Raw genomic sequence first — 13,968 nt, 5'->3', positions numbered from 1 at the left:
CGTTTGGTACCACTCGGACTTTGTTCATCTCATTCCCATTGAAGGTTCATTTGAGACCCACTGTGAAGTACCGCTAGAATCGTAAAATCAAAGTAAAAAAAGACAGCATAAGCAATGTGCCATAGTGTATTTACCAAGTCTCAGTAGATGCACCTTCTTACACCATACACCTTCTATGTTTGGTGAACTATTTGGTTGTTTTACATGAACTGGTTCCCTCTTTATTTGTGATGGCCAAGAAGAACAAAATTAGATTCAGTAGCATGAAGTAAAAATGTACTAAAAATAAAGAAATTCTGGTATGTTGCATATTGGAATTTTGAGTTTTCCCAATTTACACTGGTGCACACCTTTTTGCTTTTCTTCTTCTTCTTCTTTCGGCTGCTCCCATTAGGGGTCGCCACAGCGGATCATCCGTCTCCATACCACCCTGTCCTCTACATCTGCCTCTTTCACACCAACTACCTGCATGTCTTCCCTCACCATATCCTTAAACCTCCTCCTTGGCCTTCCTCTTTTCCTCCTAACTGGTGGCTCCATCCTCAGCATTCTTCTACCAATATAATTCATGTCCCTCCTTTGCACATGTCCAAACCATCTCAATCTCGCCTCCCTCACCTTGTCACCAAAACATCCTACATGCGCTGTCCCTCTAATAAACTCATTTCTAATCTTGTCCATCCTCGTCACTCCCAACGAAAACCTCATCATCTTTAGCTCTGCTACCTCCAGGTCCACCTCCTGTCTTTTACTCAATGCTACTGTCTCTAATCCATACAACATCGCAGGTCTCACCACAGCCCTATAAACTTTCCCTTTCATTCTTGCAGATACCCTACTATCACAAATCACTCCTGCCACTTTTCTCCACCCACTCCACCCTGCCTGCACTCTTTTCTTTACTTCTCTAACACACTCTCCATTACTTTGCACTGTTGACCCCAGGTACCTGAAATCCTCCACCTTCTCCAGCTCTTCTCCCTGCAACTGCACCACTCCACTGCCCTCCCTCTCATTCACACACATGTATTCTGTCTTACTCCTACTGAGTTTCATTCCCCTTCTCTCCAGCGCATATCTCCACCTCTCCAGGCTCTTCTCAACCTGCTCCCTACTCCCACAACAAATCACAATATCATCCGCAAACATCATAGTCCAGGGAGGCTCCTGTCTGACCTCGTCCGTCAACCTGTCCATCACCACTGCAAACAGGAAAGGGCTCAGGGCCGATCCTTGATGCAGTCCAACCTTCACCCTAAACCAGTCTGTCGTACCTACTGCACACTTCACTGTTGTCACACTGTTCTCATACATGTCCTGCACCACCCTCACATACTTCTCTGACACACCTGACTTCCTCATACAATACCACAACTCCTCTCTTGGCACCCTGTCGTAGGCCTTCTCTAAATCCACAAATACACAATGCAATTCCTTCTGTCCTTCTCTATACTTCTCCATCAACATTCTCAAAGCAAATAAGGCATCTGTGGCGCTCCTCCTTGGCATGAAACCATACTGTTGCTCACAGATGGTCACCTCTTCTCTCAGCCTGGCTTCCACTACTCTTTCCCATAACTTCATGGTGTGACTGATCAACTTAATTCCCCTGTAGTTACTTCAGGTCTGCACATCTCCTTTATTCTTAAAGATCGGTACAAGCACACTTCTTCTCCATTCCTCAGGCATCTTCTCACCTTCCAAAATCCTGTTAAACAATCTGGTCAAAAACTCCACTGCCATCTCTCCTAAACATCTCCACGCTTCTACCGGTATGTCATCTGGTACCAACCGACTTTCCACTCTTCATCCTCTTAATCGCTGCTCTCACTTCCTCCTTACTAATCCTATCTACATCCTGCTTCACCATCTCCACATCATCCAACCTTCTCTCTCTCTGATTTTCTTCATTCATCAGCTGCTCAAAATACTCCCTCCACCTTCTCAACACACTCTCCTCACTAGTCAACACATTTCCCTATCCATCCTTTACTGCTCTAACTTGCAGTACATCCTTTCCAGCTCGGTCCCTCTGCCTGGCCAATCTGTATAAATCCTTTTCTCCTTCCTTAGTGTCCAACCTCTCATACAGCTCCTCATATGCCTTTTCCTTGGCTTTCGCCACATCCTCTTAACCTGCTGCCGCATCTCCTTGTACTCCTGCCTACTTTTCTCATCACTCTGTCTATCCCACTTCTGTTTTGCCAACCTCTTTCTCCTTATGCTCTCCTGCACTTCCTCATTCCACCACCACGTCTCCTTGTCTTCCTTTCTATTTCCAGATGTCTCACCAAGTACTTTTCTAGCTGCCTCCCTCATCACTCCTGCAGTAGTTGCCCAATCATCCAACACCTCCTTAACACCACTGAGCCTCTCACTGACCTCTTCCCTGAACCTCACACTACACTCTTCCTCCTTCAGTTTCCACCATCTTATTCTTCTTTCAGTCCTCACTCTCCTCCTCTTCTTCTTCGCCTCCACAACCATCCTACAGACCACCATCCGATGCTGTCTAGCTACACTGTCCCCTGCCAACACCTTACAGTCTCCAATCTCCTTCAGGTTGCATCTCCTGCATAGCACATAGTCCACCTGTGTGCACCTTCCTCCACTCTTATACGTCACCCTATGATCCTCCTTCTTCTTAAAATAAGTGTTCACCACTGCCATTTCCATTCTTTTAGCAAAATCTACCACCATTTGCCCTTCCACATTCCTCTCCTTAAAACCATACCTACCCATCACTTCCTCGTCACCTCTGTTCCTTCACCTACATGCCCATTAAAGTCCGCCCCAATCTTTCCTAGGTACACCATCTACCACTTCATCTAATTCACTCCAGAATCTTTCCTTCTCCTCCATCTCACAGCCAACTTGTGGAGCATAGGCACTGATGACATTTATCATCATCCTTCAACTTCCACCTTCACGATCATCACCCTATCAGAAACTCTCTTCACCTCCACTACACTCTTACTGTACTCTTCCTTCAGAATCACCCCTACACCATTTCTCTTTCCATCCACACCATGATAAAACAGTTTAAATCCACCTCCAATGTTCCTGGCCTTACTCCCTTTCCACTTGGTCTCCTGAACACACAGCATATCTACCTTTCTCCTCTCCATCATATCAGCTACCTCTCTCCCTTTCCCCGTCATAGTACCGACATTTAAAGTACCAACCCTAACCTCCATTCTCCTACACTGCTCCTTTCCCTGCCATCTCTGTAGACGTCTTCCTCCTCTCCTTCTCCTCCTTCGGCCAACAGTAGCCCAATTTCCACCGGTACCCTGTCGGCTAACGATACCTGTGGCGGTCGTTGACCCGTTAACCCGGGCCTCGACCGATCCGGTATGAAATTCTTATTTGTGACCCGTATATTTGATTTGGCAAATGTTTTTACGCTGGATGCCCTTCCTAACACAACCCTCCCCATTTACCCGGGCTTGGGACCGGCACTAAGAGTGCACTGGCTTGTGCATCCATAATGGCTCGGTTGCACACCTTTTTGCTTTTGATGACCTGATTGTTTGCATACCATGTGCCGGGTCCCTGTTGAGGCGAGATGTCCAAGTATGACAGCGTTGTCCTCAGCAGTTCCAATACATTTCTGTGAACATAATCATGTTTTTGGTCGTGAGTCATGTGAGCTCCAAAAATATGGATTGATTATGAAAGCTTGGATGTCAGTGCATATCACTCATCAAAAGCATGCTTTAGTTCGGTGAACTATTTGGTTTTTCAACATGTACAGGTTTCCTGTTTGATCATGATGGCACCCAGCACTCCTGTTCATGATCAGCACCCAGCACTCCTAATGTGTATGCAGATCATTAACACCTCTATTGCCTTCGTCCAATACCCATTTAAGATTTCTAAATTAACAGCTTACGCTTCTACTGTGGAAGCACGTTTGGTACCACTCGGACTTTGTTCATCTCATTTCCATTGAAGGTTCATTTGAGACCCACTGTGAAGTACCGCTAGAATCGTTAAATCAAAGTAAAAAAAGACAGCATAAGCAATGTGCCATTGTGTATTTACCAAGTCTCAGTAGATGCACCTTCTTACACCATACACCTTCTATGTTTGGTGAACTATTTGGTTGTTTTACATGAACTGGTTCCCTCTTTATTTGTGATGGCCAAGAAGAACAAAATTAGATTTAGTAGCATGAAGTAAAAATGTACTAAAAATAAAGAAATTCTGGTATGTTGCATATTGGAATTTTGAGTTTTCCCATTTTACACTGTTGCACACCTTTTTGCTTTTGACGACCTGATTGTTTGCATACCATGTGCGGGTCCCTGTTGAGGCGAGATGTCCAAGTATGACGGCGTTGTCCTCAGCAGTTCCAATACATTTCTGTGAACATAATCATGTTGTTTGGTCGTGAGTCATGTGAGCTCCAAAAATATGGATTGATTATGAAAGCTTGATTTCAGTGCATATCACTCATCAAAAGCATGCTTTAGTTTGGTGAACTATTTGGTTTTCAACATGTACAGGTTTCCTGTTTGTTCATGATGGCCAAGGAGAAAATCGTTTTCTCAGCAAATTTTCCGGTGCATGCTTTAAAACCTGGGTTTTTTTTAAATGAATTGCTTGGTTTGATGCCAATCTCCAGCCGTCAGTGATAGGCACTTACCTGGGGATGTAGCTCAGTGGTAGAGCGCATGCTTTGCATGTATGAGGTCCTGGGTTCAATCCCCAGCATCTCCAAGCTACTTCTTTATAATGCATAAAATGTCTATAAGTTTTAGATGCGCGCATATTCTTGTTGTATGGTTGTGAGTCATGTGAGCTCCAAAAATATGGATTGATTTTGAATGTCAGTGCATATTACGCAACACTTTAGTTTTTGGTGAGTTGGTATGTTGAATGACACACTCAAGCTCTCTTAAATGGCATGATGGCCAAGTGGCAAGGCGTAGGTATTGTAAACTGAAGATCATGGGTGCAATTCCCTTTCATGCCTGCTTGTTGTATCTTTGCTCACTTTCATCTTGTCCAGTTCAATAAAATTTCTATTCAACTTGAAGCAGCTTCTTGATTTGCCTTTGTGTTTTTCAGGCAAAGCTCAAATTGGAGGGAATGTGTCTTTTGGGATGTTTAATAATAGATTTAATTTGCAAGCGTATGGTCCTGGTCTGAATCCCTTACACTTCAACAGGTCAAGCTGGGGATGTAGCTCAGCGGTAGAGCGCATGCTTTGCATGTATGAGGTCCTGGGTTCAATCCCCAGCGTCTCCAAGCGACTTCTTTATGATGCATAAAATGTCTATAAGTTTTAGGTGCGCGCATATTCTTGTTGTATGGTCATCAGTCATGTGACCTCCAAAAATATGGATTGATTATGAAACTTGAATGTCAGTGCATATTGCGCAACAAAAGCATGCTCTATTTTAAAGTGAGTTGATATGTTGAATGACACTCTCAAGCTCTCTTAAATGGCATGATGGCCAAATGGCAAGGCGTCAGTCTCGTAAACTGAAGATCATGGGTTCAATCCCCATTCATGCCTGTTTGGTGAGTCATTCTTCTTTGCTTACTTTCATCCTGTGCAGTTAAATTAAATTTCTGTTCAACTTGAAGCAGCTTCTTGATTTGCCTTTGTGTTCTTCAGGCAAAGCTCAAATCGCAGGGGATTTGTGTTTTGGGATGTTTAAATATGGTTTGTAATCTGCAAGTGTGAGGTCCTGGGCTGAATGCCTTACACTTCAACAGATGCAGCTGGGGATGTAGCTCAGTGGTAGGCGCATGCTTTGCATGTATGAGGTCCTGGGTTCAATCCCCAGCATCTCCAAGCTACTTCTTTATAATGCATAAAATGTCTATAAGTTTTAGATGCGCGCATATTCTTGTTGTATGGTTGTGAGTCATGTGAGCTCCAAAAATATGGATTGATTTTGAATGTCAGTGCATAGAAAAATCGTTTTCTCAGCAAATTTTCCGGTGCATGCTTTAAAAACTTTTTTTTTTTTAAATGAGTTGCTTGGTTTGATGCCAATCTCCAGCCGTCAGTTGTAGGAGCTTACCTGGGGATGTAGCTCAGTGGTAGAGCGCATGCTTTGCATGTATGAGGTCCTGGGTTCAATCCCCAGCATCTCCAAGCTACTTCTTTATAATGCATAAAATGTCTATAAGTTTTAGATGCGCGCATATTCTTGTTGTATGGTTGTGAGTCATGTGAGCTCCAAAAATATGGATTGATTTTGAATGTCAGTGCATATTACGCAACACTTTAGTTTTTGGTGAGTTGGTATGTTGAATGACACACTCAAGCTCTCTTAAATGGCATGATGGCCAAGTGGCAAGGCGTAGGTATTGTAAACCGAAGATTGTGGGTTCAATTCCTATTCATGCCTGCTTGTTGTATCTTTGCTCACTTTCATCTTGTCCAGTTCAATAAAATTTCTGTTCAACCTGAAGCAGCTTCTTGATTTGCCTTTGTGTTCTTCAGGCAAAGCTCAAATCGCAGGGGATTTGTGTTTTGGGGTGTTTAAATATGGTTTGTAATCTGCAAGCGTGAGGTCCTGGGCTGAATGCCTTACACTTCAACAGCTACAGCTGGGGATGTAGCTCAGTGGTAGAGCGCATGCTTCGCATGTATGAGGTCCTGGGTTCAATCCCCAGCATCTCCAGGTTGTTTCTTTAAAGACATAATTTAAGCAACCTCCTAAATGTTTCTGCTTCCAATTGTAACCTATCTCACTACAGCCCATATTACCTGAGATACATATCAAGTTGAGATAAAACAACCAAGTGAGACCTTCCAACATGCTGCTTTGATGGAAAACCTTTGTGAACAACAGTATTAGCATGGCTGCAGCACCCAGCACTCCTAATTTGTATGCAGATCATTAACACCTCTATTGCCTTCGTCCAATACCCATTTAAGATTTCTAAATTAACATCTTACGCTTATACTGTGGAAGCACGTTTGGTACCACTCAGACTTTGTTCATCTCATTCCCATTGAAGGTTCATTTGAGACCCACTGTGAAGTACCGCTAGAATCGTAAAATCAAAGTAAAAAAAGACAGCATAAGCAATGTGCCATTGTGTATTTACCAAGTCTCAGTAGATGCACCTTCTTACACCATACACCTTCTATGTTTGGTGAACTATTTGGTTGTTTTACATGAACTGGTTCCTCTTTATTTGTGATGGCCAAGAAGAACAAAATTAGATTCAGTAGCATGAAGTAACAATGTACTAAAAATAAATAAATTCTGGTATGTTGCATATTGGAATTTTGAGTTTTCCCAATTTACACTGGTGCACACCTTTTTGCTTTTGATGACCTGATTGTTTGCATACCATGTGCCGAGTCCCTGTTGAGGCGAGATGTCCAAGTATGACGGCGTTGTCCTCAGCAGTTCCAATACATTTCTGTGAACATAATCATGTTGTTTGGTCGTGAGTCATGTGAGCTCCAAAAATATGGATTAATTATGAAAGCTTGGATGTCAGTGCATATCACTCATCAAAAGCATGCTTTAATTCGGTGAACTATTTGGTTTTTCAACATGTACAGGTTTCTTCTTGATTTGCCTTTGTGTTCTTCAGGCAAAGCTCAAATCGCAGGGAATGTGTGTTTTGGGATGTTTATTAAGAGATTTCATTCGCAAGCGTGAGTTCCTGGTCTGAATTCCTTTACACTCCAACAGAGCCAGGTGGGGATGTAGCTCAGTGGTAGAGCGCATGCTTTGCATGTATGAGGTCCTGGGTTCAATCCCCAGCGTCTCCAAGCTGCTTCTTTATAATGCCTAAAATGTCTATAAGTTTTAGGTGCGCGCATATTCTTGTTGTATGGTCGTCAGTCATGTGAGCTCCAAAAAATATGGATTGATTATGAAAGCTTGAATGTCAGTGCATATTACGCAACAGAAGCGTGCTCTATTTTAATGTGAGTTAATATGTTGAATGACACCCTCAAGCCCTCTTGAGTGGCATGATGGCCAAGTGGCAAGGCGTCGGTCTCGTAAACCGAAGATCATGGGTTCAATCCCCATTCATGCCTGTTTGGTAAATCATTCTTCTTTGTTCACTTTCATCTTGTGCAGTTCAATAAAATTTCTGTTCAACTTGAAGCAGCTTCTTGATTTGCCTTTGTGTTCTTTAGGCAAAGCTCAAATCGCAGGGAATGTGTGTTTTGGGATGTTCGTTAATAGATTTAATTTGCAAGCGTGAGGTCCTGGTCTGAATCCCTTACATCTCAACAGCTCCAACTGGGGATGTAGTTCAGTGGTAGAGTGCATGCTTTGCATATATGAGGTCCTGGGGTCAATCACCAGCGTCTCCAAACTGCTTCTTTATAATGCATAAAATGTCTATAAGTTTTAGGTGCGCGCATATTCTTGTTGTATATTCGTCAGTCATGTGAGCTCCAAAAATATGGATTGATTATGAAAGCTTGAATGTCAGTGCATATTACTCAACAAAAGCACGCTATTTTAATGTGAGTTGATATGTTGAATGACAGTCTCAAGCTCTCTTAAATGGCATGATGGCCAAGTGGCAAGGCGTCGTTCTTGTAAACCGAAGATCATGGGTCAATCCCCATTCATGCCTGTTCGGTGAGTCATTCTTCTTTGCTCACTTTCATCTTGTGCAGGGGATTTGTGTTTTGGGACGTTTATTATTGGTTGAAATCTGCAAGTGTGAGGTCCTGGTCTGAATCCCTTACACTTCAACAGATACAGCTGGGGATGTAGCTCAGTGGTAGTGCGCATGCTTTGCGTGTATGAGGTCCTGGGTTCAAGCCCCAGCATCTCCAGGTTGTTTCTTTAAAGACATAATTTAGGCAACCTCCTAAATGTTTCTGCTTCCAGTTGTAACCTATCTCACTACAGCCCATATTACCTGAGATACATATCAATGTAGCACCCTGCTAAATTTATATATTGTTTATTTTGTGTTCCGTTAACAGATATACTGTATATTCTGAAATATGGGCCAGATTTAATTGCCCTTTGTTTATAAAACCTTTTGATAGTAACATTTAATATTAATTCATATTTGTTAAAGTTGTGAGATGTTTGAAATATCTGCTGTTTTGAGTAAACCTTTGAACCCTCTGTCATTTTATTTGTATTGGATGGTCAGGTGTCAGTTTTGTTTGTTATCCAATGAGTGCCATCCAGAGAGCAGTATGGTAACCGATCGGAATATTGAGGGGGCGGGAAAGAGAAAACATACACCGAGAGATGGCTGTGAGAGAGTTGTACGTTTTGTAGGATTGATTACATTACTGGTTATCAAAGTTAAGAGCGAGTGATTATTTTTTTTCTGGGTTTTCTTTTGTCAGTGTGTAACTTTGGTAAAAAGGGAGAGGGAGCGTTTTTTTGGAGCTGGTTAAATCGGCCACGGAAATCTTACTGAAGTGTAGCCAACGCCATAGCCATGTGCGAAATGCTAATACATAGCTAGAAACCCACTTTGCCGCCGAGTTTCTGAGTGAGTATAGTGTGCATCAGATGCTGCTGTAGCTGACAGCTGAGACAAAAAGAGGAACAGTCTGGTTCACAAGAGACAAGCCTTTCACTCTGCCACCTGGCAGCGTTGCAACAGTCGTTGGTATTCCAAAGTTTCCTAGAGGTCTCTCTACTCTAGGAACATCTCTATTGTCCCCGTCTTCTTTCAACTTTGGTGACTCCCCTGTTCCCCTGTGTGGAAGGAACGACTGTGTCAAAGATGATGGAGAGAAAAGAGGTTTTCTCCTGCAGTGAGTTTGATGTGGGTTGTGCAAAGAGCACACAACACAGCATTCGTGTGACAGATGATAGACCTTTCCGAGAACGTTCTAGATGGTTACCACTGGGTGATTTGGAGGATGTGAGGAAGCATCTGAATGATCTTAAAAAGGTGGGAATCATTTCAGACTCCAGAAGCCCTTATGCTTCACCAATAGTTGTGGTTCGCAAGAAAAACGGCACTATAAGCATGTGTGTGGACTATAGAACGTTAAACAGGAGAACGATTACGGACCAGTATACAGTCCCTCGTGTGGAAGATGCTTTGTCTTTCCTGGGTGGTAGCCAGTGGTTCAGTGTGCTTGACCTCAAAAGTGGCTATTATCAGATCCCTTTAGCTGCTGCTGATAAAGAAAAGACAGCCTTCACTTGCCCAGCCGGGTTTTATCAGTTTGAGCGCATGCCGCAGGAGATTTGTGGGGCCCCAGCCACATTTCAACGAATTATGGAAAGAACTGTGGGTGATATGAACCTACTGGAAGTGCTGGTGTATCTGGATGATGTAATCGTTTTTGGGAGAACGTTAGAGGAACATGAGCAGCGCCTTCTTAAAGTCCTCGACCGATTGAAGGAAGAAGGATTAAAGATATCATTGGATAAATGTCAGTTCTGCTGCCCCTCTGTTACCTACCTTGGCAATATTGTGTCTAGAAATGGTACTGCTACAGACCCTGCAAAGATTGAAGCTGTGAAATCATGGCCACGCCCTGAAAACATCACTGCTCTGATCCTTCCTTGGCTTCTGTGGCTATTACAGACGTTTTGTAAAGGATTTCTCTCGAGTCTGTTATCCACTCAACCAGTTGCTTAAGGGCTGCATTGTGGCTGGAAAGACAGGAAAAGGGGCAAAGAAAACTAAAGACATCAAAGCACAAGCAGGCACAGTAACAAAAGATTGGTACCATCCTTCTGAGACTTTTGGGACTAGGTGGGATAAAGACTGTGGGAAAGCTTTTGAGGCTTTAAAGAGAAGTCTTACAGAGGCGCCTGTGCTGGCAATCGCCAACCCAAAACTGTCATATGTGCTGCATGTTGATGCGAGCAGAGAAGGATTGGGAGGTGTCCTCTATCAGGATCAGGGAGAAGGTTTGCGCCCAGTTGCTTTTGTCAGCAAAAGCCTCGCTCCAGCAGAAAATAATTATCCCACGCATAAGCTTGAGTTTCTGGCTTTGAAATGGGCTGTTGTCAACAAGTTGCATGATTACCTCTATGGAGTCAAGTTTGAGGTCCACACGGATAATAATCCTTTAACGTATGTCTTAACTACTGCTAAATTGGACGCAACAGGGCATCGATGGTTGGCGGAATTGTCAACATATGATTTTAGTCTGAAGTATCGGCCTGGAAAACAAAATGTCGATGCGGATGCATTGTCACGGCGTCCTCATGCAGACCACAATACTTCTTATGAAGGGAAGGAAACACTGCTTGCCACCGCAGTCCAAGCTGCCTGCCACATGTCCAAAGTCAGAGTACCTCACTATCATGGAGAAGTCAGTTTTGTACAGGATAAGCCATCCACCAAACAAATCAGCTCGTTTGCAGCTGTTGCTCCCACAAGAGTTCAGAACAACTGTACTCCAGTCATTGCATGACCAATCAGGCCATTTGGGGTTTAAAAAGACATACGGCTTGGTACGAGAGAGGTTTTACTGGCCCCGCATGAAAGTAACTTAACAGTGATGGAGCGATGGATCTCGTCTGTATGGATTTTCTGACGATTGAGCCTGACTCCAGAAATATCTGCAATGTGCTCGTAGTTACAGATCATTACAAGAGATATGCTCAAGCTTTTGCAACGAAAGATCAAAAGGCATCAACCGTCGCTAAGGTTCTGTGGGAACAGTATTTTGTCCACTATGGGGTGCAAAGAAGAGTGCACTCAGACCAAGGCGGGGATTTCGAGAGTTGCCTTATCCATGAGCTGTTGAGCATGCTTGGCATAAGGAAATCCAGAACCACTCCCTACCATCCTCAAGGTGATCCACAGCCTGAGCGTTTTAATAGGACTCTTCTTGACATGCTTGGAACCTTGGAAACACAAGATAAAAGTAAATGGAGTAAACATTTTAGCCATCTTGTACATGCGTACAATTGCACAGTGAATGAGTCCACTGGCTATTCTCCATATTTTCTAATGTTTGGACGGGAGGCCAGGCTGCCAGTAGACGTGACATTCGGGGTCTCAAGTGATGGCACCTCCACAAAATCCTACTTGAGGTATGTCAAAAACATAAAACGTGAGCTCCAAGCTGCCTATCAGTTGGCTGGGAGTATGGCAGAGAAGAAAAATGAAGGGAACAAGCAACGCTATGATCAAAGAGTTCGTTTCTGCTCATTAGATACTGGGGACAGGGTTTTGATCCGAAACCTTGGTTTACACGGGAAGCACAAGCTTGCTGATCGGTGGAAAGATACTCCTTACATTGTGGCGAGTCAACTGCCTGGTTTGCCTGTGTTTAAACTTAAGCCAGAGAGTGGACATGGATCTGAAAAGACACTGCACCGAGAGCTGCCAAGATCAGAACCTCAAAACATTGATCATGGTGAGCCTTTCAATCTGGATTTGGATCTGGCTGTGTTGACAAGTAACCCAGAAACGGATAAGACAGCTGAAGAACCTGCCGCAGTGGAGGAGGATGACCATTTGGTAGAAAAAGTGACTGCAGAAGTTGTGGAAAGAGACACTGAAATACAGACGTCAGCTGAAATAGCTGAGAGACTAGACAGTGTAGCAAAAAGCTCTGATAAGACAACTCGATCTCAGAGACTAAAAAAAGCTCCAACTAGGCTAACTTATGATTTGCTAGGGAACCCAACGACAGTGGCAGTTGGTACACATAGTGCTACCGTAGTTGAGAGTAGTGACACGAAAGAGGCCCCATCTCCTATTAAGAGATATAAAAGTTTTCTTTACAAGTGGATAGGTTAAAGGGAATGTTAATAATCTGCTTAACACCATCTTTTAAGGAAATGTGGGGGAGACGGAGCTTCATGACGGGTTTCTTCATTGCGTATTTCACCATGGGATGGAACGGTTTGGATAGCTGGTCATTATAATCTTTCTGTTACCAAGGAACCATGAGTACAGACAATATTCTTTGGGAAGATTGCAACCGAGCTCCAACAAGCGCGCCAACGTTGTGGTACCACAAAACTGATGAAACTTATAGGTAGGAAAAAAACCCCGGGGTATTGGTTATTTATTTTATGTGAATTACAAAGACATGTTGAAAAGGTACTCATCTAGTTCTAAAAAAATAATGCAAATACATTTTGATGTTTAACATTCAATATTTGTGGTCTGATATTTAAGTGTGTGTGATTTGGTGTGATCTCTGATTTGATTTGTTTCTCAAATAAGGGTTATGGTGTTTAAGTACATGTGCATGGGAGTTTTATGCTCACAAGAAAAAAACAAATGAACGCAGTATAGCTATAGTCAAGCTAACCAGGCCTCTCCGCACTCTAGCCAGAGTTGCATGTCCGGAGTTTAGTTTAGTTTTGTGTATGCATCCTGATTTAAAATTTTAGTAACCTCTCATCAATTCATTTCCCCATGCTCATGATAAATCCCGAGAAAGAGGGTTACATCAAGTTGAGATAAAACAACCAAGTGAGACCTTCCAACATGCTGCTTTGATGGAAAACTTTTGTGAACAACAGTTTTAGCATGGCTTCAGCACCCAGCACTCCTAATGTGTATGCAGATCATTAACACCTCTATTGCGTTCGTCCAATACCCATTTAAGATTTCTAAATTAACAGCTTAAGCTTCTACAGTGGAAGCACGTTTGGTACCACTCGGACTTTGTTCATCTCATTCCCATTGAAGGTTCATTTGAGACCCACTGTGAAGTACCGCTAGAATCGTAAAATCAAAGTAAAAAAAGACAGCATAAGCAATGTGCCATAGTGTATTTACCAAGTCTCAGTAGATGCACCTTCTTACACCATACACCTTCTATGTTTGGTGAACTATTTGGTTGTTTTACATGAACTGGTTCCCTCTTTATTTGTGATGGCCAAGAAGAACAAAATTAGATTCAGTAGCATGAAGTAAAAATGTACTAAAAATAAATAAATTCTGGTATGATGCATATTGGAATTTTGAGTTTTCCCAATTTACACTGGTACACACCTTTTTGGTTTTTATGACCTGATTGTTTGCATACCATGTGCCGGGTCCCTGTTGAGGCGAGATGTC

At 42.9% G+C, this 13,968-nt stretch overlaps 9 non-coding genes across 9 annotated transcripts; all 9 read left to right on the top strand.

Moving 5' to 3' along the window:
- The first annotated feature begins 4,653 nt into the window (after positions 1-4,653).
- trnaa-ugc lies at positions 4,654-4,725 on the top strand. The gene has a single exon. It is a non-coding gene; the product is annotated as a tRNA-Ala (tRNA).
- A 459-nt stretch (positions 4,726-5,184) lies between these two features.
- Positions 5,185-5,256, top strand: trnaa-ugc. The gene has a single exon. It is a non-coding gene; the product is annotated as a tRNA-Ala (tRNA).
- Positions 5,257-5,455: 199 nt separating this feature from the next.
- On the top strand, positions 5,456-5,527 carry trnat-cgu. Its single transcript has one exon. It is a non-coding gene; the product is annotated as a tRNA-Thr (tRNA).
- Positions 5,528-5,738: 211 nt separating this feature from the next.
- On the top strand, positions 5,739-5,809 carry trnaa-ugc. The gene has a single exon. It is a non-coding gene; the product is annotated as a tRNA-Ala (tRNA).
- Positions 5,810-6,043: 234 nt separating this feature from the next.
- trnaa-ugc lies at positions 6,044-6,115 on the top strand. The gene has a single exon. It is a non-coding gene; the product is annotated as a tRNA-Ala (tRNA).
- A 460-nt stretch (positions 6,116-6,575) lies between these two features.
- Positions 6,576-6,647, top strand: trnaa-cgc. The gene has a single exon. It is a non-coding gene; the product is annotated as a tRNA-Ala (tRNA).
- A 1,037-nt stretch (positions 6,648-7,684) lies between these two features.
- trnaa-ugc lies at positions 7,685-7,756 on the top strand. Its single transcript has one exon. It is a non-coding gene; the product is annotated as a tRNA-Ala (tRNA).
- Positions 7,757-7,957: 201 nt separating this feature from the next.
- Positions 7,958-8,029, top strand: trnat-cgu. The gene has a single exon. It is a non-coding gene; the product is annotated as a tRNA-Thr (tRNA).
- A 684-nt stretch (positions 8,030-8,713) lies between these two features.
- trnaa-ugc lies at positions 8,714-8,785 on the top strand. Its single transcript has one exon. It is a non-coding gene; the product is annotated as a tRNA-Ala (tRNA).
- The last annotated feature ends 5,183 nt before the right edge of the window (positions 8,786-13,968 follow it).

This window comes from Silurus meridionalis, chromosome 17 (genome assembly GCF_014805685.1).
Source record: "Silurus meridionalis isolate SWU-2019-XX chromosome 17, ASM1480568v1, whole genome shotgun sequence".
In the NCBI taxonomy this organism is placed as follows: Eukaryota; Metazoa; Chordata; class Actinopteri; order Siluriformes; family Siluridae; genus Silurus; species Silurus meridionalis.
The sequence above is the reverse complement of the archived record's forward strand: the minus strand, read 5'-3'. Positions and strand labels throughout refer to the sequence as shown.